Source organism: Notamacropus eugenii, chromosome 1 (assembly GCF_028372415.1).
Source record: "Notamacropus eugenii isolate mMacEug1 chromosome 1, mMacEug1.pri_v2, whole genome shotgun sequence".
In the NCBI taxonomy this organism is placed as follows: domain Eukaryota; kingdom Metazoa; phylum Chordata; class Mammalia; order Diprotodontia; family Macropodidae; genus Notamacropus; species Notamacropus eugenii.
Genome location: NC_092872.1, coordinates 546,436,908 through 546,463,825, shown reverse-complemented (window position 1 = coordinate 546,463,825; position 26,918 = coordinate 546,436,908). Strand labels below are relative to the sequence as shown.

The 26,918-nt window shown below is 38.9% G+C and overlaps 1 long non-coding RNA gene across 1 annotated transcript; it reads left to right on the top strand.

The window, feature by feature from the left end:
- The first annotated feature begins 1,111 nt into the window (after nt 1-1,111).
- LOC140527512 (uncharacterized) lies at nt 1,112-24,317 on the top strand. The gene is made up of 3 exons (XR_011974825.1): nt 1,112-1,220; nt 21,181-21,361; nt 24,091-24,317. It is a non-coding gene; the product is annotated as an uncharacterized lncRNA (long non-coding RNA).
- Nucleotides 24,318-26,918: the final 2,601 nt, after the last annotated feature.

Genomic DNA, 26,918 nt, shown 5'->3' with positions numbered 1-26,918 from the left:
GGAGACATGATACCTTGCAATTTATGTTAAAGAGTTTTTATGAGGAAAGCACACATTAGATCTATGTTTTTTCTTGGAGACTCTATCAATGGCAGGATGTTCAACTGGAAATGGTTCATCTACCTTCTCCCTTTGGCCTTCAAGTACCTACTCCTATGAGTGATTTGCTCCCAGAACTTCCATTTTGCAGAGCGGCCAAGAAAAAATATCCTTTCTTTCTAAACTATGCTACCTTGCTCCAGTGTTAGCATGTTACCCCTCCCAATTCTATTTTTTTAGTTTTCTTTTATATGTTGTGTTCCCCCATTATAAGATAAGGTCCTTGATAGACTGTCCTTTTGCTCATATTTTGATCCTCTGTACTGTATCTGGAATATTTCTTGTTCAGTCATTTTCAGTCATATCCTAGTCTTTGTGATCAAATTTAGGATTTTCTTGGCAGAGATAGTAGAGTAATTTGCCATTTCTTTCCCCAGCTCATTTTCCCGATGAGAAAACTAAGCCAAGCAGGATTAAGTGACTTGCCAAAGGTCATACAGCTAGTAAGTATTTGAGACCCAATTGGTACTCAGGAAGAAGAGTCTTCCTGACTCCAGGCCAGGCATTCTATCCACTGTGCCTCCAGCAGATTAGGGATGAGGGGAAGTTTCTTTTCTTGTTTATTTTTGTTATTGTGACTCATATAGCAGCCTTTGCCAGAAGGACTGCTGGCAAGTATCACCAGTTTTTCCCCTCTCCCTCCTGAATTCCTAATAACATCTCTATATCTCTTCAAGTTTTAATGTAATGAGCAAGACTTGAGAATAGTCATCTAGTTGATGGAGAAGTGGTGGGAATTGAGAAGACAAACTGAAATGAGTGTGTGTGAGGGGCGCTCTGGACCTGGGCCCCCCTGAGAGGATAGGAGACGCCCAAGGGTCTGGACCTGCTGACGTGGCTTTGCCACGGTGGCACTGCTGACGCGGCATCGCCACCTCAGCACTGGGGCGGCTCTGTGCTGGGCTGGGCTCCGCCCTCAGGGAGGAACTGGGGAGGGGCTTACCCGGAATAGGAGGGCGAGTTCTGGGGGATATAAGGCATAACACGGAAGGGGACGGGGGACCTCTGGCTGACTATCATGTAATAAAGGTGCTCTTATCCACCTCCGGAGTTCTGCCTGATAATTTCTCCCCCTGATCCCCAAGGGGGGAGCCAGAGACATCTGAAGACCCCTGGGCAGGGTAAGTTGGTGCGGTGATCAGGGTTCCGCCCCTGACAAGTGTGTTTTTCCCCCTAACCTTAAAAAGACTGTGGAGTGTGGCCAGATGGGTGGAAGGAAGGGGCAAAAAGTGTGAGAGAATTGAATACTGCCTAGACAGTGGGTCAAGGAAGAAGTAAATTAAATAATTCAATTATGATAATGTGAATTGATGGAGGAGAGGGACTGGGGAACTTCCACTGAGAAGTCTTATGGAAGATTTTCACAGTTGTCTGCTGCCATTTTGTGTGAGGAGGAAAAGTTATCAGATGTGTACTGATAAATATTTAATTGGCTCTCCAAATTAAAAAAAAATATGAGTGTAGTTTGCCAATTTCTAAAGTGTGTCTAGCACTCTCCTGAGTGTATTACTGTAGGTCTGGAAAGGTATTGACCAATCCTACTGATTAATAAATCTAGAACATGAAGAATAGTACCAAACATGTTTCCTTCAAATTGCTCAAGAGCAACCATATAGCCTTGAAAGGATCTTGTAGTCAAGCCCTGGGAACCAGGTTCAGCAGTAACCATAAGAATTAAGATAGTACCTTCAAAGGATGTGTTAAACACAGAGAGATTAGATTCCTTGTCTATGGTCACAAAAGTGGCAAATGGGGGAAGGGGCTCAGGATCAAGTCAAGTTCCTCAGACTCCAAAATCAGAGCTCTTTTAACTGCATCATACTGTCTGTAGTAGTGTGGAGAGGCATAGAAGAATAGGAGATAGCACAGTAGTTCTAGAGTTTGGAAAACTTAGGTTCAAATCCTGTCTCTGATATTTCCTCAATTAGTGGCATTTAGTTCTTCATTGTGCCAGTTAATCACTCTGAGCCTGAGTTTTCAAACTATAAAATGGGAATAAGAACACCTGTAGTAACTACCACACAGGGCTGTCATAATGAGATCATGTGTACTGCTACATAAATTTGATGGAATACTATTCCAATCTAAGAAATTATGAGAAGGATAGTTTCAGAAAAAAACCTGGGAAAACTTATATGAAATGACATAAATTCCATTGTGCAGAAGCAGAAGAACATTGTACACATAAAAATCATGTTGTATAATGACCAACTAGGAAAGAGAAATACTTAGCTATTTTTTGTAATGCAATGATCACAGAAAAATGTTCATGTTCTGCAAGAAGCTTTAAACACAAAATCTCAGAATCATAGTGTTAGATGGCCTCAACCTCCATTTAATCCCACCTGTGACTGATTAATAATTACATCAACATCTTATACTTCATAAATGGTCATCTATTGTATGATTAAACGATCTCTAAGAATGGGAACCTACTACTTTCTCAGGTTTCACACTAGTACATCTCTAAGTGTTAGAAATACTTTCCCACGCTGTCCCATTAATTTGTGACCTTGAGTGAGTCACCTCACCTTTGCGGATATACCAGCAACAGGATAACAATATGCTGTGAAAGCCATCAGCACCACCACAAGCACCAAAACCAGTACCAACTCAACCAGGAATTTCACTACCAGAACCAACTCTGGTGCCACTCCATAAGCCTCTCCACCACCAGCAGTAGCACCTGTGATACCACTAAATCAGTAGTAACTCCAGCACTAGCAGCTCCAGTACCAACACCACCATAAAAGCTGCCACCTCAGGATCACCACCAGCAGCACTACCAGCAGAAGGAACACCAACACCATTCACAACACCACCACCAAAAGCATCACCAGCAAAAACAGAAGTAAAAATAGTAAGAGCAGGGCAGAGCCAAGATGGTCGAGTAGAAACTCTGCCCCCACAGCCCATAAAATACCTGTAAAAATAACTCTGACCAAATTCTAGAGCCACAGAATACACAAAATGACAGAGTGAAAGAGATTTCCAGCCCAAGACAGCCTGGAAGACTGACTGGAAAGGTCTATCACACTAGCCTCAGAATGGAGTACAGTCCAGCCTTAGCCACGTGGTGCATCAGGGAGAGGACTGGAGCAGGCTTCAGGGCTCAGAATTCTGGGTAGCAGCTGTGGTTCCCAGATCTCTCACCCCACAAATGCCAAAGACAGCTTCAGGGGAAATATGGTCATTCAATGAAATAGAGGACTTTCAAGCATTATTGATGAAAAGACCAGAGTTGAATAGGAAAATTGACTTTCAAACATAAGAATCAAGAGAAGCATGAAAACATAAATAGGAAAGATAAATCATAAAGGACTTACTAAAGTTGAACTGTTTACATTCCTGCATGGAAAGATAATATTTGTAACTCTTGAAACTTTTCTCAGTATTTGGGTATTTGAAGGGATTATACACACACACACACACACACACACACACACACACACACACACACATAGACAGAGGGCACAGGGTAGTTGAATAGGAAGGGATGATATCTAAAAAAATAAAATTAAGAGATGAGAGAGGAATATATTAGGAGGAGAAAGGAGTAAATGGAATGGGGCAAATTATCTCTCATAAAAGAGGCAAGAAATAGTTTTTTCAATAGAGGAGAAAAGGGGGAGGTGAGAGGTAAAAAGTGAAGCTTGCTATCATCACATTTGGCTTAAGGAGGGAACAATGTGCACACTCAATTTGGTATTGTGTGGGATGGCTCAGGTCCCTACATAAATCAATTACTCAGAGGCCTCTCAAAGTGATGACAGAAAAGTGATTTATTCGATTCTCGAGAAGCGGGGCTCACCTGTAGGAGTAGGAAAGCAGAAGACAAAGAACAGGACAGTGATTTATATAGACCCTAACGCAAGTCCCTCCTGCCCCCACTGACCATTATCCTCATTAGCTGAGAATATGGTCTTACATTCTAGACACGAAATCTAACCAATCCCTTTTGAAATGAAGACATCGAGGAATTATGTAAGTTTTGTCCAATTTTGTCCAATCATTGAGACCCTAATACACTACACAGTTTTATATCCTTATATGGAACTATTCTATTCTAAAAATATTGTAACCTTGAGCCTTTAGGCCTTACCTCACCCCTGGGAGAAAAATTACAATCTGAGGAGTCTTCACTAAGTCTATCCCACTCAGTATTAAAATCTATCTTACACTACAGGAAAGTAGGGAAGAAGGGGTTAAGTGGGGTGGGGGGATGACAGAAGGGAAGGCAAATGGGAGGAGGGGGTAATTAGAAGTAAACACTTTAGGAGAGGCACAAAGTCAGAAGAGAAAACAATAAATAGGGGGTAGGATAGGCTGGAAGGAAATATCATTAGTCTTTCATAACATGACTATTATGGAAGTCTTTTGTAAAACTACACATATATAGCCTATACTGAATTACTTGTCTTCTCCATGGAGATGGGTGGGGAGGGAGGAAGGGAGAGAAGTTTTATGAATGAAAGTTGAGAACTGTTTTTACATGCAACTGGGAAATAAGAAATACAGGTAACGGGGTATAGAAATCTATCTTGCTCTACAAGAAAAGAGAGAAGATAGGGGATAAGGGAAGGGAGGGGTGTGATAGAAGGGAGGGAAGATTGGGGGAAGGGATAATCAGAATGCACAGTGTTTTGGGGTGGGGGGAGGGGAGAGATGGGGAGAAAATTTGGAGCTCAAAATCTTGTGGAAATGAATGTTGAAAACTAAAAATAAATAAATAATAAAAACCCACCAAGAGCTAGAGTAGAATCAGCTAAAGTAGCAGCAACAGCAGAAGAAGGAAGAGAAGCAGCAGCACTTATATCACCACCAGACATACCACCAGCACGAGGAACACCACAACTATGAGAAGCTCCAGCATCAGTAGTTTGGACACCAATAGCTCTAGCATGTGGATCAATGACAAAAACATGCCAACAGTTTTCACTGTGTTAAAATCATGGCCTGCCAGTTACACAACAAGAGGCTAACCTTTGCTGTGAAAGCCACCAACAACACTCTATTTACATGCCAATGGCAAGATAAAGATCTATTGTGAAATCTAACAGCACTACCACCAGCACTAGCACCAGTACCATCACCATCATCAGGATCTAAAGCAGCAGCAGCAATATCTTGGAAGTTAGCAACAAATCAATTACATGCCAACAAGCTGCCAGTTACCCACACATATCATTTTGTCAAAATCAACTATACTTTAATCACATGCCAATTACACACAACACTTTAATGTGAATAGCAGCAAAACATTTCAAGTAAGTACAAGCTAAAACACAATGCTTGTGGTGATGCTGGTGCTCCTGGTTTTCACAGTAAAGTACTAGTATGTTTTTGCATGAAATTAGTTTGTTATCACTACCTTCCACATTAAAGTGTTTGCATGTTATTAGTCTGTAATTGTCAAGTAACTAGAATGTGGTTGATTGACTGATATCTGCCCATAACTGACATGTTGATGGCATTTAGTGGGTATGTTGTGAACTTTGAACAATGGTGTTGTTGCTTCTGCTGGTGGCCTCTTGTTGGTTTCATTGTAAAGTGCTGGCATGTGATGGACGTGTAATTGTTGTCTTGTTGGCTTTCAGGTGAAGTTGTTGCATGCTGTTGCAGTGTACTTGCTGCTACTTTTACTGGTGCTGCTGCTGCTGCTGCTTCTCCTGTTGTTGCTTGTCTTGTTCCTGTTTCTACTCCTGCTGCTGCTCCTGGTTGCTTTTACTGGATTTCAGGGTGAAGCTTTGGAATGTAATCTGAATGCACTTGGTGTCTTTCAGGTAAAAAGTGTCAGCATATTGTTGCTATGTAGTTGCTGCTGCTATTGTTGGCACTGCTGTTCCTTCTCCTGCTGCTGCTCGTGCTTGTCTTGCTCCTGTTGTTCCTGCTGGAGCTCCTCCTGCTCCTGCTCCTATTGCTGCTGGTTTCCTATTGCTGGCTTTCATAGTAAAGTGTTGGCATGGAATTGCCATGAAATAGGTATCTTCTGGGCTTCTAGGTAAAGTATAAGCATGTAGTTGGAGAGTAATTGTTGTTCCTCATGTTGGCACTGATTCTGGCACTGGTATTACTACTTCTCCTGGTGCTAGGCTTTCAGGTAAAGAGTTATGATATTGTTGGAGTGGATTTGATTCTCCTGCTGGTGCTGGTGGTGCTGTTGCTGGTGGTGGCTTATGTCTGGTTTTCAAGGTAAAATCTTGGCATGTAGTTTGAGTGAAACTGGTGTCTGGTTGGCATTCACGTCAAGCATTAGCATGTTATTAGAGTGTAATTGCTGCTGGTGTTGCTCTTACTAGATTGGTTTTCACAGTAAAAAGTTACCATGTTGGAATATAATTGGCACATTGTTGGCTCTGACGTAGTGATGTTGGCATATAACTGACATGTTGGGAAATAATTGGTGTGTTGCTAATTTTGACAGGGAAGTGTTGGCATGGTGTGTAATTGGCATTTTGTTAGCTTTGACATTGTGATGTTGGCATGTTATTGGAGTGTTCTCTTTGATGTGATGGTGGCTTGTTGGAGGATGTTGTTTTTACAGTATGATATTGGGGTGTTGCTGCCTTTGACATTATGATGTCAGCATGTTATAGGTGTGAATCAAGTTTTTTGTGAATGGAATTTTCCCCTCCTTTCCCTTTTCTTTTCAAGGTTGCTTATAGGATAGGTTTTCTTCTCATGTCTACAAAGCTATAGATATAACTGTTCACCTGGCACAAAACAATTATTTCTTTAGGTTGTTAAGACAAAGTTCATGCATATATTCTGAGGCAATACTTGAATGTATATTTAGAATTTATTTGTACTTTGATGGGTAGTAGGAAGATGGGTTTTACAGAAGTACAAAAATAGAAAAAATCACTCCAGCACGTATGCCTTAACCTAGCCCCTTGAGGAAGCAGTGCACAACACATTGCAGCGAAGCTATGTGCATTTTTATTTTAAGCTAGAGTTTTTTATATAAGAGGGCAACACTGGCACCATGGATACACGTCAGAGGCCAGAGGCCCTTCAATGTGATTGGTAGACTTGGGTAATTTAGACATCAAGAGGATTGAGACATCAGTTGGCTAATTAGGGCATTGATGTACTTAGTAGCTGGATAGTTATGACTGATTAATACAAGCTTTTAAAAAAAATCTTTATCTTTCAATAAAGCAGAAATTGTTCTCACTCAGAGACCTTGGCTGAAATGATCCATGAGATATTCAATCACATTCAGGCTAAAATGCAACATCTATGCATTGTCATAGAGAATCTCCACTTGACATCTGAGGATAAATCTAGAACAAAGATAATACAACCCATTTTCTTAGTCCCTTTCTCAGTAATCATAAAAAAATAGATGTAAGATCTAAATTCTCCCTTTGCCAGGTACTTAGCAGACTATTGGCCCTAGGTATTGGGAAGAGTTAAGTGACACAAATACTGTGGAGTGAGAGAAGAGTTATAAATAACTTTTTCAGTAAAGGGGATCCTGGGCTTTTGAGTCAAGGGAGCAGATTCTCGCAGATGTTAAAGACCTTGAATATGGGACCAGTGATGGGTTGTGCACCTGTCATTTGAGGACCTACATCACCACGCTCATTACCCACTGGCTATGGGGGAGTGGATTTTTCAGTCAAAGCAAATCTTAAAGATCATCTCCCAAGTAATGTAGATAAAGTAGCATATTCTCTGTAGTATGAGTGCCATTGCTTACCTCTCAACCAAGCTTGAACAGAATAGAAGTTAGAGGAATAGAGAGAAGAGATGGATCTGAGAGGTGTAACAGAGTTGGAAGCATCAAAGGATTCAAGATGAAAAATTCTGTCTACCTTTAGAGACAGAACTGATGAACTATAGATTGAAGAAAAAGTACCCACTGGCATTGGTAGGAGTTTCCTCACCTGAGAATTTCCTTTATTAGTGGAACCATATGTCCATTGTGGATCCCTATAAAAAATGCTATATATGTTTCCACTCAATGAGATAATTTGTAGGGAATGAAAGGTACCCAGTCTTAGAAGATATTCATATGAAAACTGACAAATATGTCAAGGATCTAGGCCTACATAATGTCAAATATCTAGGAAATAGACTACATCTGTAGGCTTTCATCTAAGTCAACTTCAACAAATCAATTTCACCAACACAAGGCAGGAGTGACATAGGTTTTACTTTAATAAAAGATTTAAGATTTCAGTGGATTGAAGGTACAACATGAATCAACATTTCAATGTAGCATCCCCTCAAAAGTCAATGTGATCTTAGGGAGCATTAAAATAAACATTTTTTGTTGTTTAATTGGGTCTGAACATTTGTGACCCTATTTGGGGTTCCTTTGGAAAAGTTACTGGGGTGGTTTGCTATTTTTTTCTCCAGCTCATTTACAGATGAGGAACTGAGGCAAACAGGGTTAAGTGACTTATCCAGGGTCACACAGCTAATAAGTATCTAAGGATGGATTTGAGCTCATGAAGATGAGTTCCTGATTCTAAGTCTATTCATTATGCCATCTTGCTATTTTTACTGATGAGGCTGCTGGGTGCTAATCAGATTAAATTACTTATTCAATGCCATACAGAAGAAGAAACATGTTGGTAAAGTAGAAATAGAACTGAATTTGGAATCAAGGGAGACATACAACCTCAGTTCAAATCCTAATCCTCTTATTTGTTCTTTATCTGTGACTGTGAGTAAGTTACCCAAACCTCTTTGGACCTCACATTTTTATCTGTAAAATGAAGGCAATAGACTGAATGACCTCTAAAATCTATTTTATCTTAAAATCTATGTTCCAGAAGAGTCAGGTTTCCCTTTTTTGGGAATTTCCCAGCCAGTTGCTTAACTTTTGAGTCCTTTGTCAAGTGGAGGGTTGCAGAAAAGGCAAGAGGTTGTTTGGCACTATAATCACATCTCTTGGCATATACTTAGATGATTACCCGGGTAACATAGGTTTTCAAAGCAATACAGGCACCAGACTTGGCTCAGGGGGAATTGTGTCCACAACGATTTAAATGGCTAATGTCAGGTTATGCTATTGAATCTTAGTAGGCTTTTTTTGGCCATTAGAGCAAACTAGAAGCTGTCTAGAAAGCAGCAAATATTTAAGATGCTTCAGTTATTAAGAACAGATTGTCTGACCATTTCAGCATGCTTCTGTTATTAAGAACAAATTGTCTGATCATTTCAGGGACTTTAGACTCTTTCAGAGCAATGACGTATAAACTACAATGATTTTTTCATCTAACAAGGTAGATCAGTTGGGTGAGTAGTGGTATGGTGGGTTGCACTTGAGTCATGTATGGTCAGATATATAATCTAGCAGAACTGATTAGAATAACAAAAGGGATGCACTGGAGAATCCAGGAATCGTGAAAATACTAGAAGAGCTGGACTGTGCTCCCAACTCTGACCAGGGTGACTCAGGATTAAGTTACACCCAGTCCTAGGTCTCAGTTTTCTCTTTATTTACAGAACTGTGACTTACAGTTAGGGTTTAGAACCCAATAAATGAATCAACAAGCATTTATTAAGTACATACCATGTGTCAAACTTTGTGCTAATTATTGAGGATATCAAGAGAAGAATCAATCAACCCTTGCACTTAAGGAGCATAATTCTAATTGAGGAATAAAGAAGGAACACAGGAACCCTGTGCAAATAGGTCCTTTATTCTCAGGTTTCTCTCACCCTCTGCTTGCCCCCATTTTTTAGCAGTTCTTTCCTTAATTTGGAACAAATAATAGATTTTAGTTCCTAATCTCTTTTCTAACAAAACTCTCATTAATTCATCACAAGAACATACCCAGAATAGGATATTGCACAGGCGCTTGAGACCTACCACACAGCTTTTCACTTACTTCTGATAGAAAGAGGAGGTCTTTCCCCAATCACACAAATAACTGTGGTTAGTTGAAAACCTGAGAACACCTAATTGTGGTCTTGGAAAAAGACTGTATTTTTCTACCAATTATGAGTGAGTGGCAGGATTTTTAGGTTCTGATGGTCAGGGACCCTTTCTTTGTTTAGGGGTTGTTCATCTCCCTAATAACTACTGTGGACATGTAGAGGAAGCTGTATACTCTAGGTACATTCTGACCTCCAGGAATGATACTAGGGATCACTGCTCCCCAAGTCTTCCCCATTTACTCTTATTTGTAAGGAAAGATTTAAGCTACTTCCTAGTTTTACTCCCTCTACCCCAGACCCCTCAGTCAGGCAATACTCAGAGAGTTCTGAGTATAGGAGCTTGGAACATGCCAAGATGTGGGAGAAAGTCAGAGTGGGAAGCAGAGTAGATGAAGGGATCGAGTATCCTGTAAAAAGCCTTCAATACTTTATTGCAGTCTGGGAAGGTGAACTGTCAGTGACATGTTCCTGGGAAAATGGTATCCACTGCTCCTTCAGAAACTGTTACACTGCTGAATTTGCGCTAAGCTCAGCTCAGAAAGAAATATCCCCTTATTGGGATGACATTATCATTCATTGGTCTGTTCACTGGGGTCCATGACTTTAATGGATCCCAGAGGACATGTTTCCTGGCTACATGCCACTACTTATTCATTTGCTAAATGATGGAGAATCTCAGAAAGTCTTAACAATTCCTTTTGCATCTTCTTGACTCAACCCTTCTTCAATTATGTATTACTGAGCTGAGTGGTTTTTATGGAATCATAAGATTTGACTTTATTTATCTTAAACTATTATCTGCTTCTCAGAACTGACCACTGTAGGACTTGGCTTTTCTCTCCCTATGTTTCTTTTCATTATTTTTTATCTCTCAGATGCATATGTGAGCATTTACATTTGTGTATCTGAGTGTTTGTTTGTATGTTCATATTAGCAATTTTGTGATAGTTTAATGACTAAATATTAGAGCTCCTTGTTCCAGAGATACAAGTTGGAATAATTTGTTTTCCAGTTAATTTGTCTCTTATTCAGAGTCAAAGAGATACTACTCTACAATTTCATGTTACTGTGAGGCAGCATAATATTGTGCATAGGTTTTTAGCCTGGAGTCCATGAATTCTGGGGTTTCAGAAATCTTATGTCTTTTATGTTACACATTTTAATGCATTATTCTGAGAAGGGGTGAATAAGTTTTAGTAGACAGCCAAAGGGGAGACTCCCAACATGACACACAAAAATGCTAAGAATCTCTGACAAAATGGATAGACCACTAAAGTTAGAGAGAAAAAAAAGCTGAGTTTGAGTGCAGTTTCTAACACTCAATAGTTGTTTGACCTTGAACAAATCATTTAGCATCAATGAGTTTCTGCTTCTTCACCTGTAAAATAGGGATAAATATATTACTAATATTACAAGGATGCTGTGAGATATATACTCTGTAAACTTTAAAAGTAGTGACACTGTGTCAGACATTTATTACCCTGCAACCAGGTCCAAGGCAGTTCATAGCCAACTTGGAAAGACCTCAGATCTCCCAAATACCAAGATTCATTGAGACAGACATGGCCCTTGCTACTGTTGCAGGCATTTTCTCCAATGACTGCATTAACACCTGATCTGAGGAGAGTGTCCCTATGGTCCCCTGCAATGGAGTCTGACCTTGAAATAGCAACGGGACAGAAGAGATAGGAGCATAAGTTCTTTGCACAGAGAAGATACCCTGTGGCTTAGTAAGGAAGGCCTAGGTGGCCTAGGGTTGGATCCAACTTTCACACACATTGCAAGGCATCAAAGATAACAAAGACAGGTTTGGTTTGGTTTTGTGGGGAAAAAAAGGAGGCAAAATTTGATGGAAGGTTCTCTGACTGTAGAGCAAGATTTCACTGCCCCCCAAAAAATGATGATCAATACATTGAGTATATAACAAAAAATCCCTATAGAAATCTGTAACTTCAAAACAAAGGAGATAAGAAAATTTGAAAGCAAAATACTCTTGAGTGATCAATAAAGTGGACATGCTGGCAAGATATGCCTTACTGGAACAAACAACCAACTGACCAAGGGAAGGGTAAATTAACTACAAAATTATGAACTTAAGAAAATCCTGGGGGAGGAGCCAAGATGGTGGAGTAGGAAACACACATATACTAGCTCCAAACCCACAGCCCATAAAATATCTGTAAAGAAGAATGCCCAACAAATTTTGGAGCAGCAGAAGCCACAGCACAACAGAGTAGACAAGATTTCTGTTCCAGAGAGCCCTGAAAATCTGCTGCTAAATGTCTGTCATGCACTGGACCCAGAGCAGAGCCCAGCCCGGCCTTGGCCGAGCAGCACCGAGAGGAGCAGTTCCCAGCAGGCTTCAGGGACAGAATCTCCCACAGTTGAGCAGGTCCCTTCACCCACAAGTGACAAGGGTCAGTGAGAGAGTCTTTTTGGGTGGCCAACAGGGGAGTGGGGTGTCCCCGTGGCTCAGGCCCTCTTGGGAGGCAGCAGTGGGGGCAGTAATGGGGGTGGCAGCAGACAGGAGCTCCCCAAGCAGGCAGGAGCTCAGATCCATTGTTGAAGGTCTCTGCATGAAACCCCTGAGGGAACTGAGTCCCATGTGGTGGCCCTGCCCCCACCTGAGCACCTGAACTTAATCTCACACTGAATAGCAGCCCTGCCCCCACCCAAAGCCCTGAGGCTGGGAAGCAGCATTTGAATCTCAGACCCCAAGCTCTGGCTGGGAAGATCTGGAGGCAACGTGGGGGTGGAAAGAAAACTCAGAAGTCAAGTCACTGGCTGGGAAAATGCCCAGAAAAGGGAAAAGAAATAAGACTACAGAAGGTTATTTTCTTGGTGAACAGGTATTTCTTCCCTTCCTTTCTGATGAGGAAGAACAAGGCTTACCATCAGGCAAAGACACAGAAGTCAAGGCTTCTGTATCCCAGCCCACTCAATGGGCTCAAGCCATGGAAGAGCTCAAAAAGGATTTTGAAAATCAAGTTAGAGAGGTGGAGGAAAAACTGGGAAGAGAAATGAGAGAGACGAAAGAAAAGCATGAAAAGCAGGTAAACACCTTGCTAAAGGAGACCCAAAAAAATGCTGAAGAAAATAACACCTTGAAAAATAGGCTAACTCAATTGGCAAAAGAAGTTCAAAAAGCCAATGAGGAGAAGAATGCTTTCAAAAGCAGAACTAGCCAAATGGAAAAGGAGGCTGAAAAGCTCACTGAAGAAAATAGTTCTTTCAAAATTAGAATGGAACAGATGGAGGCTAATGACTTTGTGAGAAACCAAGAAATCACAAAACAAAACCAAAAGAATGAAAAAATGGAAGATAAAGTGAAATATCTCATTGGAACAACAACTGACCTGGAAAATAGATACAGGAGAGACAATTTAAAAATTATGGGACTACCTGAAAGCCATGATCAAAAAAAGAGCCTAGACATCATCTTTCATGAAATTATCAAGGAAAACTGCCCTGACTTTCTAGAAACAGAGGGCAAAATAAGTATTCAAGGAATCCACAGATCACCGCCTGAAAGAGATCCAAAAAGAGAAACTCCTAGGAACATTGTGGCCAAATTCCAGAGTTCCCTGGTCAAGGAGAAAATATTGCAAGCAGCTAGAAAGAAACAATTCAAGTATTGTGGAAATGCAATCAGGATAGCACAAGATCTAGCAGCTTCTACATTAAGGGATCGAAGGGCGTGGAATAGGATATTCCAGAAGTCAAAGGAACTAGGACTAAAACCAAGAATCACCTACCCAGCAAAACTGACTATAATACTTTGGGGGGAAAATGGTCTTTCAATGAAATTGGGGACTTTCAAACATTCTTGATGAAAAGACCAGAGCTAAAAAGAAAATTTGACTTTCAAACACAAGAATGAAGAGAAGCATGAAAAGGTAAACAGCAAAGAGAAGTCATAAGGGACTTACTAAAGTTGAACTGTTTACATTCTTACATGGAAAGAAAATATTTGTAACTCTTGAAACTTATCAGTATCTGGGTACTGGGTGGGATTACACACATACGCACACACACAGAGACAGAGAGCACAGAGTGAATGGAATAGAATGGCATCGTATTTTAAATGAAATTAAGGGGTGAAAGAGAAATATATTGGGAGGAGAAAGGGAGAAATGGAATGGGGCAAATTATCTCTCATAAAAGAGGCAGGCAAAAGACTTTTTAGTGGAGGGAAAAAGAGGGGAGGTGAGAGAAAAACATGAAGTTTACTCTCATCACATTCCACTAAAGGAATTTTGCACACTCATTTTGGTATGAAAACCTATCTTACAATACAGGAAAGTGGGGGAGAAGGGGATAAGCAGGGTGGAGGGGGGGATGGAAGGGAGTGAAATGGGAGGAGGGAGCAATTTGAAGTCAACACTTTTGGGTAGGGACAGGATCAAAAGAGAGAATAGAAGCAATGGGGGGTAGGATAGGATGGAGGGAAATATAGTTAGTCTTACACAACACGACTATCATGGAAGTCATTTGCAAAACTACACAGATATGGCCTATATTGAATTGCTTGCCTTCCCAAAGGGAATGGGTGTGGAGGGAGGGATGAAGAGAAGTTGGAACTCAAAGTATTAGGAACAACTGTCGAGTATTGTTCTTGCTACTAGGAAACAAGAAATACAGGTAAAGGGGTGTAGAAAGTTATCTGGCCCTTCAGGACAAAAGAGAAAATGGGGACAAGGGAAGGGAGGGATGATAGAAGAGAGGGCAGATTGGTGATAGGGGCAATTAGAATGCTCGATGTTTGGGGGTGTGGGGGACAAAAGGGGAGAAAATTTGGAACCCAAAATTTTGTGAAAATGAATGTTAAAAGTTAAATAAATTAATAATAATGAAAAAGAAACTCCTGCTTTTTCACAATGAGTTTGCCACCAGAACACAGGTGTTGTGAAAACCATCACTAAACTTCCACAAAAATGGGCAAGGAAAACACTCATATTAACATCGTCATTGGACATGTAGACTCTGGCACGTCTATCATTATGTGCCACATCATCTATAAATGTGGCGGAAATGGTAAGAAAACCATTGAGAGGTTCAAGAAGGAGTCTGCTTAGATGGGAAAGGGCTCCTTTAAATGTGTCTGGGTCTTGGATAAACTGAAGGCTAAACATAAGTGTAGTATCACTCTTGATATCTCCCTGTGGAAATTTGAGACCAGCAAGTACTATGTGATCATTATTGACACAGAGGCTTCAGCAAGAACATGATTACATGCACATTTCAGGAGGACTCTGTTGTCCTGATTGTTGCTTCTGGTTTTGGTGAATTTGAAGCTGGTTTTTCAAAGAATGGGCACACCCATGAGCATGCCCTTCTGGCCTACATACCAGGTGTAGATCAATTGATTGTTGGTGTAAACAAAATGGATTCCACCGAGCTCCCCTACTCCCAGAAGAATAATAAAGTCAGTTCCTATATTTGGAAAACTGATTACAACCCTGGTACAGTAGCTTTTGTGCCAATTTCAGTTTGGAATTGTGACAACATGATGGAGCCAAGCTCTGATATGCCCTAGCTAAAGGAATGGAAAATCACTGGTAAAAATGGCAATGCTAATCGAACTACACTGCTTGAAACTTTGGATTGAATTCTGCCACGAACTTGTCCAACTGACAAGCCCCTTTGTCTACCCCTCTAAGATGTCTACAAGATTGGTGGTATTGGTACTGTACCTGTTGGCTGAGAGAAAACTGGTATTCTAAAACCATGCATGGTGATCACCTTCACCTCAGTCAACATAACAACTGAAGCAAAATCTGTCTAAATGCACCTTGAAGCTTTGTGTGAGGCTCTGCCAGGGGATAACATTGGTTTCATTGTCAAGAACGTGTCTGTCAAAGATGTCCATCATGGTAATATGGCTGGTGATAGCAAGAATGACCTACCTATGGAAGCAGCTGGTTTCACTGCACAGGTTATCCTGAACTATTCAGGAAAAATCAGTGCTGGCTATGCACCTGTTCTGGATTGTCACACTGCTCACATTACTAGCAAGTTTGCTGAACTGAAGGAGAAGATTGATTGTTGTTGTGGTAAGAAGCTGGAAGATGACCCTAAATTCCTGAAATCTGGGGATGACACCACCATTGACATGGTTCCAGGCAAGCCCAGGTGTTTGGAGAGTTTCTCTGATTATCCTGCTCTGGGTCATTTTGCTGTTCATTATAGGAAACAGACTATTGTAGTTGGTGTCATCAAGGCACTTGAGAAGAAGGCTGCTGGAGCTGGCAAGGTCACACAATCTGCCCAGAAGGCTAAATAAATATTCTGTACAACACCTGCCACCCCAGTCTTAATCAGAGGTAGAAGAACAGTCTCAGCACTGTTTGTATCAATTGGCCATTTAAGTTTAACAGTAAAAGACTGATTAATGATTACAACGAATCGTAAAAGCTTCATGAGGAAAGGAATGTTTTTGTGATCCACTTGTTTTGTGGCAGTTTTAAGTTATTAGTTTTCAAAATCAGTCATTTTTAAATGGAAACAACTTGACCAAAAATCTGTCACAGAATTTTTAGACCATTAAAACAGTTTAATGGAAGATAAAAATCAGAAAATCTTACCATGGCATAAAATATCTCATCACTTACAGGTGGCTGGGAATTTCTAGTAGTGATATGAAAAAATAATTGGGGGAGGGATCAATTATACAAAATCATAAAAAAAAAAAAAACTTCTTAGAAGAGGGAACTCAAGATAGGGGCCTGAAAAAATTTGATTCCATGAGGAATATAGGAATAAAACATAAACTTAAGGGCTTTGAATTAAAGAATGAAAATGTAGAGTATACAGAAAGAGAAGACAATGAAAAAAGAAAGGGAGAAAGATCTTCTGTAGAAAATAACAGAGCAAAAGTAAATAAAAAACTAACAAAAAATTTACAAAAACAAGAAAGGAGAGTCCACTTGATTATTTAACAGATATGAGAAAAAGAGAGGACAAAATAGACAATTAGATAGAAGTAAGCAAGAAAAAAGAATTAATCAGCAAAACCTTCAAGCTAGGGGGTGAAGCAATAGGGGAGAGGTTGAGGGTGAAAAGATTCAGTGGTAATAGGGTTGCCTTAAAAACATTGTTGCTGAGTCTTTTTTCAGTTGTATTTGGCTCTTCATGATCCCATTGAAGTTTTCTTGGCAAAGATACTGGAATGGTTTGCCATTTCCTTCTTCCTGACAGATGAAAACCTAAGACAAATGAAGTTAGGTGCCTTGCGCAGGTTGCACATCTAGCAAGTGTCTGAGGCACTCACAAAGAGGCCCAGTACTTTCCTACTGTTCCATCTAGCTGCCTTATGCCTTAAAATAGATTAAACTAGAAGTATCCTAAAAGACAGAGGAAAGGGGTAAGAAATCCTAATTTGCAAGGGAAAAAGTATTAGAGACAAATAATGGAAAATATCAATCTAACTCAAAATCATCAGTGTTAATGTATTAAATAAGAGTGAGAGGTTGAATAGGGAAACAAAATCATGCAATCTTTTGATTATAAGAAACAGAATTAAAAACAAAGACATACAAAGAATAAAAATGAAGAGCTACAAAGATATTTCCTGTGCTTCAAAAGTCATTATCCAATAGAAAAGTAGTCAAAGGAACAAAAAGTTCTTAAAAGAAGAATAGCAAACTATTAGCAAGCAAAGGAAAGACTGATCTGAATCACTAATAATTAAAGAAATTAAAATAAAAATGACCAAAAAGTCTAACCTCATACCCTAAAAAATTAGCAAAGATGAAAAAAAAGATGGCAATAATCAATACTGGAGAGGATGTGGAAAGATAGGGCACTGGTGCATGCTTCATGGATTTCTAAATCTTTATAAGTGTTTTGAAAATCAAATAAGTGATATGAAATAAAGTGATTAAAATATCTATAACCTTTGATCCAGAGGTTCTATTATTGGACTTATAGTACAACTAGGCTATTGATAAGAATAAAGTACCAATACATGCAAAAATATTTATAGTAGCACTTTTTTATGACAGCAAAGATTTGGAAACAAAGTAGATGCCTGTCAACTGGGGAATTGCTAAACAAACTGTGGTACATGAAAAGTAATGGAATATTAATGTAGTGCAAGAAGTGTAGAAGTTGATGAATACAGAGAAGCATGGGAAGATCCATGTGAACTGATACAGAATGAAGTAAGCAGAAGCCAGAAAACTTGAACACAATGACTACAACAAAGTAAAAATTAAGAATAACCCCATACACAATCAAAAGTGAAAATTGTAAAATTGTAATGATCAAGCATGGATCAAAAGAAGAGCTAAGAGAAGACGTTAACATTCCACTCTTTTAGGAAGGATAAAGATCCACAAGTTTTACACATTGTACCTTTAGTCAGACTTTTTCAATATACTGATGAGTTCTTTGGATATTTTTTCCTCTTCTTTTTCAGATTTTGTCTTTAAAAATTCCATTTGTAGCATAAGATGGCCCCCAGATGGGGAAAGGAATATTGTGGCAAATTATGGTGATCTAAAAATATGACATCATTAAAAACTTATTTTAAAAGAAGAAATAGTATTGTGTCAAGGCAGGGCATTATTTTTATCATTCCTGCCAATGTTAGACTTAAGACCTCATAACTGGGTTTTGTTATAGAACCCCACTGTCTGGGAGAAATATTCAGAGCCTGGTTGTATGGATGTCTGAAAGATAGAGTTGTGAACAGACAACAGTTTTCATTTTGCTTTTTAGAAGGGACTGATACTACTCTTCCTGCTCTGAGCAAGGAGTAAGAGTGGGAGAGCCACCAGTGGGATGCATTTCCTCAGCACTAGGACTTTCTGAACAGAACAGGTGAACTATGAAGGAGTAGATGCAAGAAAAGCATCAGAAATGGTTGGTAAAAGCAGTGGTATGGTGTGCATTTTAGGAAGGAAGGAAATGGAATGGACAATAAAACAGGAAACAAGAGACTAGAGAGTTGAAAGCTGACGCAGCTGCTGCCTTCTGAGATACAACATGTATGGCTACTACATAAGGCACCTGTGGGCTCCAGATACAACAGCATGTAGATCAAAATGATGAACACTGGAGTGTTGCCACTTTCAACAAACAGAATTGGACTAGTGGTTGCTTATTTTCAGTTTTGTAAAATAGGCATGAGATTCTTTCCTTCTACCCTTCCCTTTGCTGAAGTAGGACAGAAGTTTTTTCTAAAGTTTGTTCTTTTCCTTTACTAAAAACTTAAAAATATGGAAGAGTTCCAATTTGCTATGATAAAGCTGGTTAGTTAGAACATGTGACTTCATTTGTCACTTCCATAAACCCATTACATAGAAATGGAAGAATCTCTTTACAAGGGTGTGGTTTAGGACAATAAAGTAGGAATTACAGAAGAATTCTTTTATTAGAGGAAAATAGGTAAGACTGGACCTGCCCAGAACACATACATTCCAAAGGTAGTGGCCAGAGGAGGGAGTGAGCACTATTTTCCTTTTTGGTAACCTCTTCTACTTCAAGCTTCTCTCTAGATAGGTATATCCAAGTACAACCTGATGTAGTTAAGCCCTGCAAGCTCATAGAGAATATACCTCTTTTTACCCAGATCTAATGCAGGCAGGATGAAGATTAACTCTTACTTATGGTGAGAAGCCTCAGTGAGTCAGATGTATAGATACTGAATTTTGTGGCCTTCTGAGGATCATCAAATTAAACTATTTTTCCTAGTTCTTCTACTTTTATACCTTGTATTAAGAGCAGCAATCCAAGACAAAATCAGTGATTTTTCACAAATCTTACAGAATTCTGAATGGCTTTGAAAAATGGATGCTGAGTACTTTCCTGTTATGTTTTCTGCTTTATCACTTTAAGTAAATCATTTCTTTACACTTCGACAAATTGGAAAATGAATTCAGAAAGCAAATTTGAGCAAATATGAATACAAATCCAGGGACAAATACCCAAAATTAATACAAGGGACTGATTACATAGTAATGACTGGTAATTTTTGTATTTATTCCTTTAAAACCATTCAATGATCTATTGTTGCCTACAAGTGATCCTGACTCTTACGGAAAGGCACAAGTTCTGTCAGGTCACTTTAAAATATAAAGGATTTGAGGAAATTCTTTATGTTTTACCACATACTTGTCATCTGAACACCAAGCTGTTTGCAAGGTAATGAATTTTTCAACATAGCAATTCTAAAAGATTTTTAATTACATTACAGATGGGTTTAAATTTCTGAACTAGAGGGAACACAGCAATGAAACAGCAATGTATTTACAGATTCTAAAAGGACTAAAATATTTAGCAGAAGTGTTATCATCCCCATTTTAGAGATAAGAAACTTGAGTCTAAGGCAGAATACTACAGTGCTATAAGAAATGGTGAGCTCCAGAATCTTAGAAAAACATGGAAAGACTTGAATGAAATAATGAAGTGAAAAATAAACAAAACCAAGAGAATATTGTATACAATAATAGCAATATTATTTTAAGAATAGCTTTGAGCAAATAATTCATTCTGACCATTATAAATACCCAAAATAACTACAAAGGACATATAAATAGAAGTATATATAGAATTCTCCTTTAACCTATACCATATTTTTGTCTAATGGTAGACCTCTCTATAGAGGGAGCAAGGAAAGGAAAAAAAGAAATTTAAATGATACATTATATATCATTATACATATATATATAATGATATTTATGTAGCATTTAAATAGGATAGCAACTTGCACACAACAATTTTGCAGTTTTACATGAAGTTTATTATTAATATCATACTATGTTATGGAAATGCTTGTTTTATTACATGAATGAAAATAAAATGAATAAAACTTAATAAAAAAAGGTGAAGTGACTTGGGCAAGGTCACTAAAAGCAAAAAAATCTCAGAACTTGGAATTCAGGTCTTTTCAGGGCAATTCAGGTGCTATTGCTAATATATCTGCACATAGACCCATGGCATCCCTCCAAAAAAAAAAAAAGTTGGATACTAAGGCACAAAGGGTGATAGTTTTAGAATTGGAAAGGGTGATAGATATCTTCTGCTATCCCCCATTTTACAGGTGAGGAAATTGAAGGCCAAAAATTTAAGTGGCTTTTTGAATGTCATAAGGTAATAGCAGAGATATGAATGAGTAATTCTAGTGTGAGGGCTTGCCAAGAGCTTTTCATGACTGCTCATCTACCTTTGTTGTTTACCTAGCACTCAACTCTTGCCTGTGGCCCCAAGAAGCTGCAACATGAGCAGCAACCACACCCTGGCAAATCATCTCAGCAGACAGGCTAAACCAGGTGGAGGGTAACTGATGGCTCTCAAATTCATTGCTGAGTTGGGAGTTGTCTATCCCAAGCATGTGAAAACTTTCCCCCCATGGAATGGATGGGTGAGTACAATTTGCTACTACAGTCACAAAGGCAGCTAAAGCAGGTGCTGTGGAATGTTTGGAGTTTTGTCAGACATCAAAAACTCCACGGTCATCCACTGCATCTCAGGCCATCACCAATCATCCTGACTTTTGTATTGTGACTAGAGTTTGATGACTGGAAGAGAAAGTGAGACTGATGACACTGTATAACTCTGTATCACTTAAATCTAATTTTTGCCCAAGTCCAGACATTGTCCCATGATGTCATTGGTCCACTTCCCAAATAAGGGACAAAGCAACAGTTAGAGGAGCTGGTTTTTAATTAATATCTTCTTACCTTACCTTACCTTACCTTATCCAGGGCTTTTTCTGCTTTATCACATTGCCTCCGTCTGTGGCAGTAGAATTGATAGATATAAATTACCTGATCAAAGGATCCAATCTTTGTCTCTTTTACTTCTAGTACTAGATTCTAATCACTCTAAGAACTAGTTGCAGCCATTATGAGCACCCACAAACACACATGTAAGTATACATAGATGTATCTGTTAGATGCACACGCTTTTTTTTCTATAGCAGTATTTAGCTTAAATAAGCCCTAGGGAGCAAGAAGCAGATAAAGAATGGCCAAACCATACATACGTATTTCCATGAGTGGGACTTTGATAGCTGTTGAGAGGACTATCTCTGTGTAAACCACCAGGTGGCATTCTCTCCTCAAACAGTTCTTCCTTTTTCCCTTTGCAAAAGTGCCTGTAGGAACTTTACAAAAGCAGCAACCTAACGTTTTTGTGGGGCCTTAGAAGTTAGCTCAGTATCTATTCCATTTCATTAATCTAGGGTCAAAAATGTGAAGACTACAATTTATTTGGCTCAAGTTAAGTTCATTCTCATTAAGATAACTTTCTTTGAAGGTTTAGGCAAGCCCCCAACTTCTCCTTCCTCCCTTGAAAAAGAGCTATTCACTAACATTGTATGTTAGAGCACATTTACAGAATTGAATAAAAATACAGAGATGTAATGTTAAAATTCCTAGGGGCTATTCCCTAGACTCTCCTAGGAAAATCTGAAATATCAGCTTCCAGGTAGGTAGAATCACTCTTAAAAATCTGCTCTCTGCATCATTTTGGCCGTTTTCAGAGGAAAACCATCAAGTATTCCTTCAGCATCAAGATAAATAGAAAAGGGAACAGTCTTACCATGTAAAAGGTGGTGATTTTTATTGTGACTCCTCTAAGAACAGTACTCACTTTCTGACCTATAGTCAGGTGAAATCTTGAAACTTCAAATTACTTTCCAGTAACTCCAGTTATATTAATCTCCTGTCACTGTGGAAGCTCTACCATTCCCCTTTTCTCTTCTACCTCCAAGATGGGAATAAAATCAAAGAAGGCAAAGGAGGAAGGAATAATGTCCAGAAAAAAAATAAGTTGTTCCAAACATAATATATGTATATGTATATATATGTATATATATATATACATATATATACATATATTATCTCTTGATGATAGATTTTCTGAGGACTTCAAAATTACAGAAGATATATTTGAACATCATCAGAATGCAAGTATGCATGAACATTCACACTACAGACAATATTCAACACACCAATAAAACTAGGATATTTATCATAGCATTATGTGAATGAGGCTTTTCATTCTGGCAATGAAAAAACCCAATCTATCAATGCAGATCAACACCTGTTCCATAATTTCTAGTGTTGGAGAGCAACCAGAGACATTAAGAAATTACATGCCTTGCTTATGGTCAATTAGTCAATATGTATTAGGAAGAGTTCACAACCAAGGCTTTTCTGACTCCAAAACCAGCACTGTACCAAATGTTCCAGGCTTGATCCCTTATTAAGATTTCATATATTGAGATCAGAACAAATCCATATGCAGAGAGAGAAGTAGAAGGAGAGAGAAGGAAAAGCAGAGATTAGTGACCAATCTGTAAAACAGAGAAAGAGTGCAAGTTTGAGAATAAGTGAGAAAGTTGTTTTAAAATAAATAGCACTCAGTCACATGACACATATTTGGAGAAGAGCCCAGTAACATAATGTTTAAGAAAAGTCTTCAGAACATCAGTGTTGCTCCCTTGCTTAGTAGGTAAGAGAGTCAGGGGAATCAGGTCAAGAAATGTCCCCTCTGGACTCATTAAAGGCCCTGACCCTGGTCCATGTTGATGTCATGTGAGGTAATCAAAACATGCCATCTGAACTGAGCTGAGGCACAGATCCAATCTGAAGAGGAGGCATCTGATGGGACAATAGAGCTACTCCCTCAGGAATACAGCTCTTACTGTTCTCATTCTTCCTGCAAGAAAATAAAACCTGAATATGGAAAGATCCTATTTAATATTATTTTTTAAATTTTCCTACAGCTCCTCTAACCCTAGGTCATTTTTCTCTCAAACCTGGGCACATTCTGAGTTCCTCCACTTATATACTTCTGCTTGCTGCCCATTGTTGGCCAGGAGGGGCTGGTTCAGGGAGAATTAGGTAAGATAAGCAACTTCTTGATAAGTATCTTCTTCCCCTTCCTCACACATGAGGGAAGACAAAGGCAGTGTGTATATACTCTATTATTATTTTTCCTGGGCTGTGACCCTATCTGCCCAAATAAATCATGAAAGAAGTCAAATATTACCAAAAATAGAGGTCCATGTCATCATAAGAATCTCATTCCACATTCATCCTACTGGTAGAAAATATAATTTTTTTCTCCACTTGATCTTTTCAGACTTTCAGCTGACCATAGAAGAGTCAGTGGAGTGGAGGACTGACCCACTTTCTCCATGAAAGGTAAGTGAGGAAATGTGTGTTCTGCCTCAAAGAGTCACACAAAATCTGAATCTTCATTAGCTTTAGGGAGAGGAAGTGGAAGGGTGCAGGACAGCAAGAAAACAGGATCTAAAATTCTCTATTCCAAATTAAGGAATGAATGAGAGCACAGGGTCCTCAAAATGAAGAAACCTCTGACACATGTATACATATCTTTTCTTCTTTACCCACAAATTCTCCCAATGAGGCATAGCCCCATTCATGGGAAAAAAAGTGAGGATCGGTGAGAGGCATGATTTGGTCCTGGGTCACCCATGGAATTGCATTCTAATCTGATCCTAGAACACACATCTCTTTAGAGTACCTTAGTTTCTGAAGTCAGCAACAGTATTTCTTGCTATAACCTACACCTGGGACTATATTTTCCCATAGTCCAACAGAACCATTCACATCACATCTCCCCAGATGCCTAAACTGGAATATTGAATAATTTTTATTTTTGGAAAAAGTTTCTCTAACTCAGTACCCACACAGAGCCCTATGTCCACGGAAAAATTCTAGTATCTGCTAGTCCCTATGACAGCTTGTGGCATTAGCTAATTGACAACAAATTCTCTGAGATATTTTCTTCTTATATTTCAAAACTTACATTGGATATTTAAGACCATATAGGTATCATTTTCTCTTCTTAAGCATGTTGACTTTGTGCAGTAGATAAGTCCAACTTTGGCCAGTAAACGGACCAAAACCAAATATACACAGAAAAGTTGAGGAAAGAAGTTAAAGGAAGATTTTTTTTTAACCTTAATTTTCTCTTAGATGTTACCACAAACTGGATGATACCCCAGAACACCTCAAGACTCTGTCTTTACCTTCTACTTGGACTTGAGATTATCACTTGCTCTAAGACTTTGCTTTTGTTTTTCCTAATTATGTGTAGAAGTCACAATTGACCCACGATTGATATAAATATTTTTCTGTCTCAGGCAAAGACTAAATACAAAAGTCTCTGATGACTTCTGCAGTCCCCCAGGTGACCTTTGGCACATATTCTAGTGTGCTATGTATAATTCTATTCCCCCATTACATATACTCCAATCTTGGAGAAGCCATTTTCCCAATTTCCCCCTCTCCAAACTAATATTACTCTCCCACTCCAAACAGGAGATCAGAAATACTTTCTAGAATATTTCTACTTCCCAAAATATCTCCTTTTGTTTCTGCTTTCTCCTATTATTCTTCCCATCGTAGGGTGTGGTGGGGCAGGAGAAGGCAAAAAGTATAAATGTGATTTTCATCCATAAATTTATTTTCCCCCAGAACTAAATATATTTTCCAATAAAGTTTGTATAGGTATATGAAATCTCTCAGAATAAATTCACTCCTCAATTAGCAGGATCATAGATTTAGAGTTCTACTAATCAAAACCTTTCATTTTAATGAAGAAACTCAGTACCATAGAAGTTAAGCAATTTTTTCCAGGTTACACAGGTAGTAAATAGGATTCTCTTTTTCTGTGTAACTTACTAGCTCTTAGTTATTCAAATTAGGGCAATAGCAATCCAAGTGGGAGCAATGTAATAGGTTAGATACCACATATACCACTAGTATTGTAACATGAGGGTAAAGTGAAAGTAGTAACTAGCTGAATAACAATAGGACAGACATAGGTATCAACTGGACAAACAACAGCAACAGTTTATATGACTTTTTAAAATACTTTCAAAGTACTTTATGTATTTTAACTCATTTTATCCTCACAACTACCTGATGAAGTATAAACTCTTATTACTCCCATTCTGTGGATAAAGAAGTAGTTAGGTGGCCCAGTGGATACACTGCCAGGCCTGGAGTCAGGAAGACCTAGGTTGAAGTCTGGTCTCAGAAACTAAATACTTGTGTGACCCCACTTTGCCACCTTGTAAACCACGTGTAGATAGAATGAACTCCATTTCCCTGTCTTTCATTCCCTTATTTCAGGTAAATTTTCCTTATTGTACATTTCCATCCACACATCTAATTCACATATATATTAAACCCAATTATTCTATCATCTTTACCATCATTTCATAATTCCATTGTATCCCAGTCTCCACCTTTCTGAGAAGAAAGGAAATAATATTTCCTCATTTCTCCAGCCTGGTCTCTGGGCTTGGGGAAAAGAAGAATAACACCATTCCCTTACCTCCCAACACTTGTCCCCACCTGAACTTCCTAATGCCTTGAGAGGACTACAACCTAAAGCTAAATATCTGTGGACATTGACAATGTACCTACATATTCCTTGATGATTAACATGTTTCCTACTCCATTCTGAACCAGAATCATCCCTGTTATCATTCAAACCCTGTTGTTGCCACTCCATTATCCAATAACTTATTCCCACTCACCCAAACCCAGTCTTCCTAATTTTCCACTCTGAAATTACACGTCTCTTCCCTTATGTCCTTTGGAATAGTACTTCGTAGGTAATAACCTAGCTTTTGTCCTTAAGATTTTTCCTTTCCCATTCTTTCCATCTTCCAGCTTCCAATGAGACCCATCTCCTTCCTAATAACACGCAGTCCCTGGTCTCCCTTTCCAGCACCAGCTTTCTTTTCTTTCATTCCCACACCTCACTGATTTAAGTCAGGTAGTACTCTTTGCTCCTTATTACCACTTTGAAGTAATTCCTCTACTTCCCTAAATTAATCTCTCATCCTCTGAGGTTCAATCAAACCTTATCTACCACCCAGTCAAAATTCTGATAATCGCTGGCAAACAATCTTCAAAACATGTCCTTTCTTT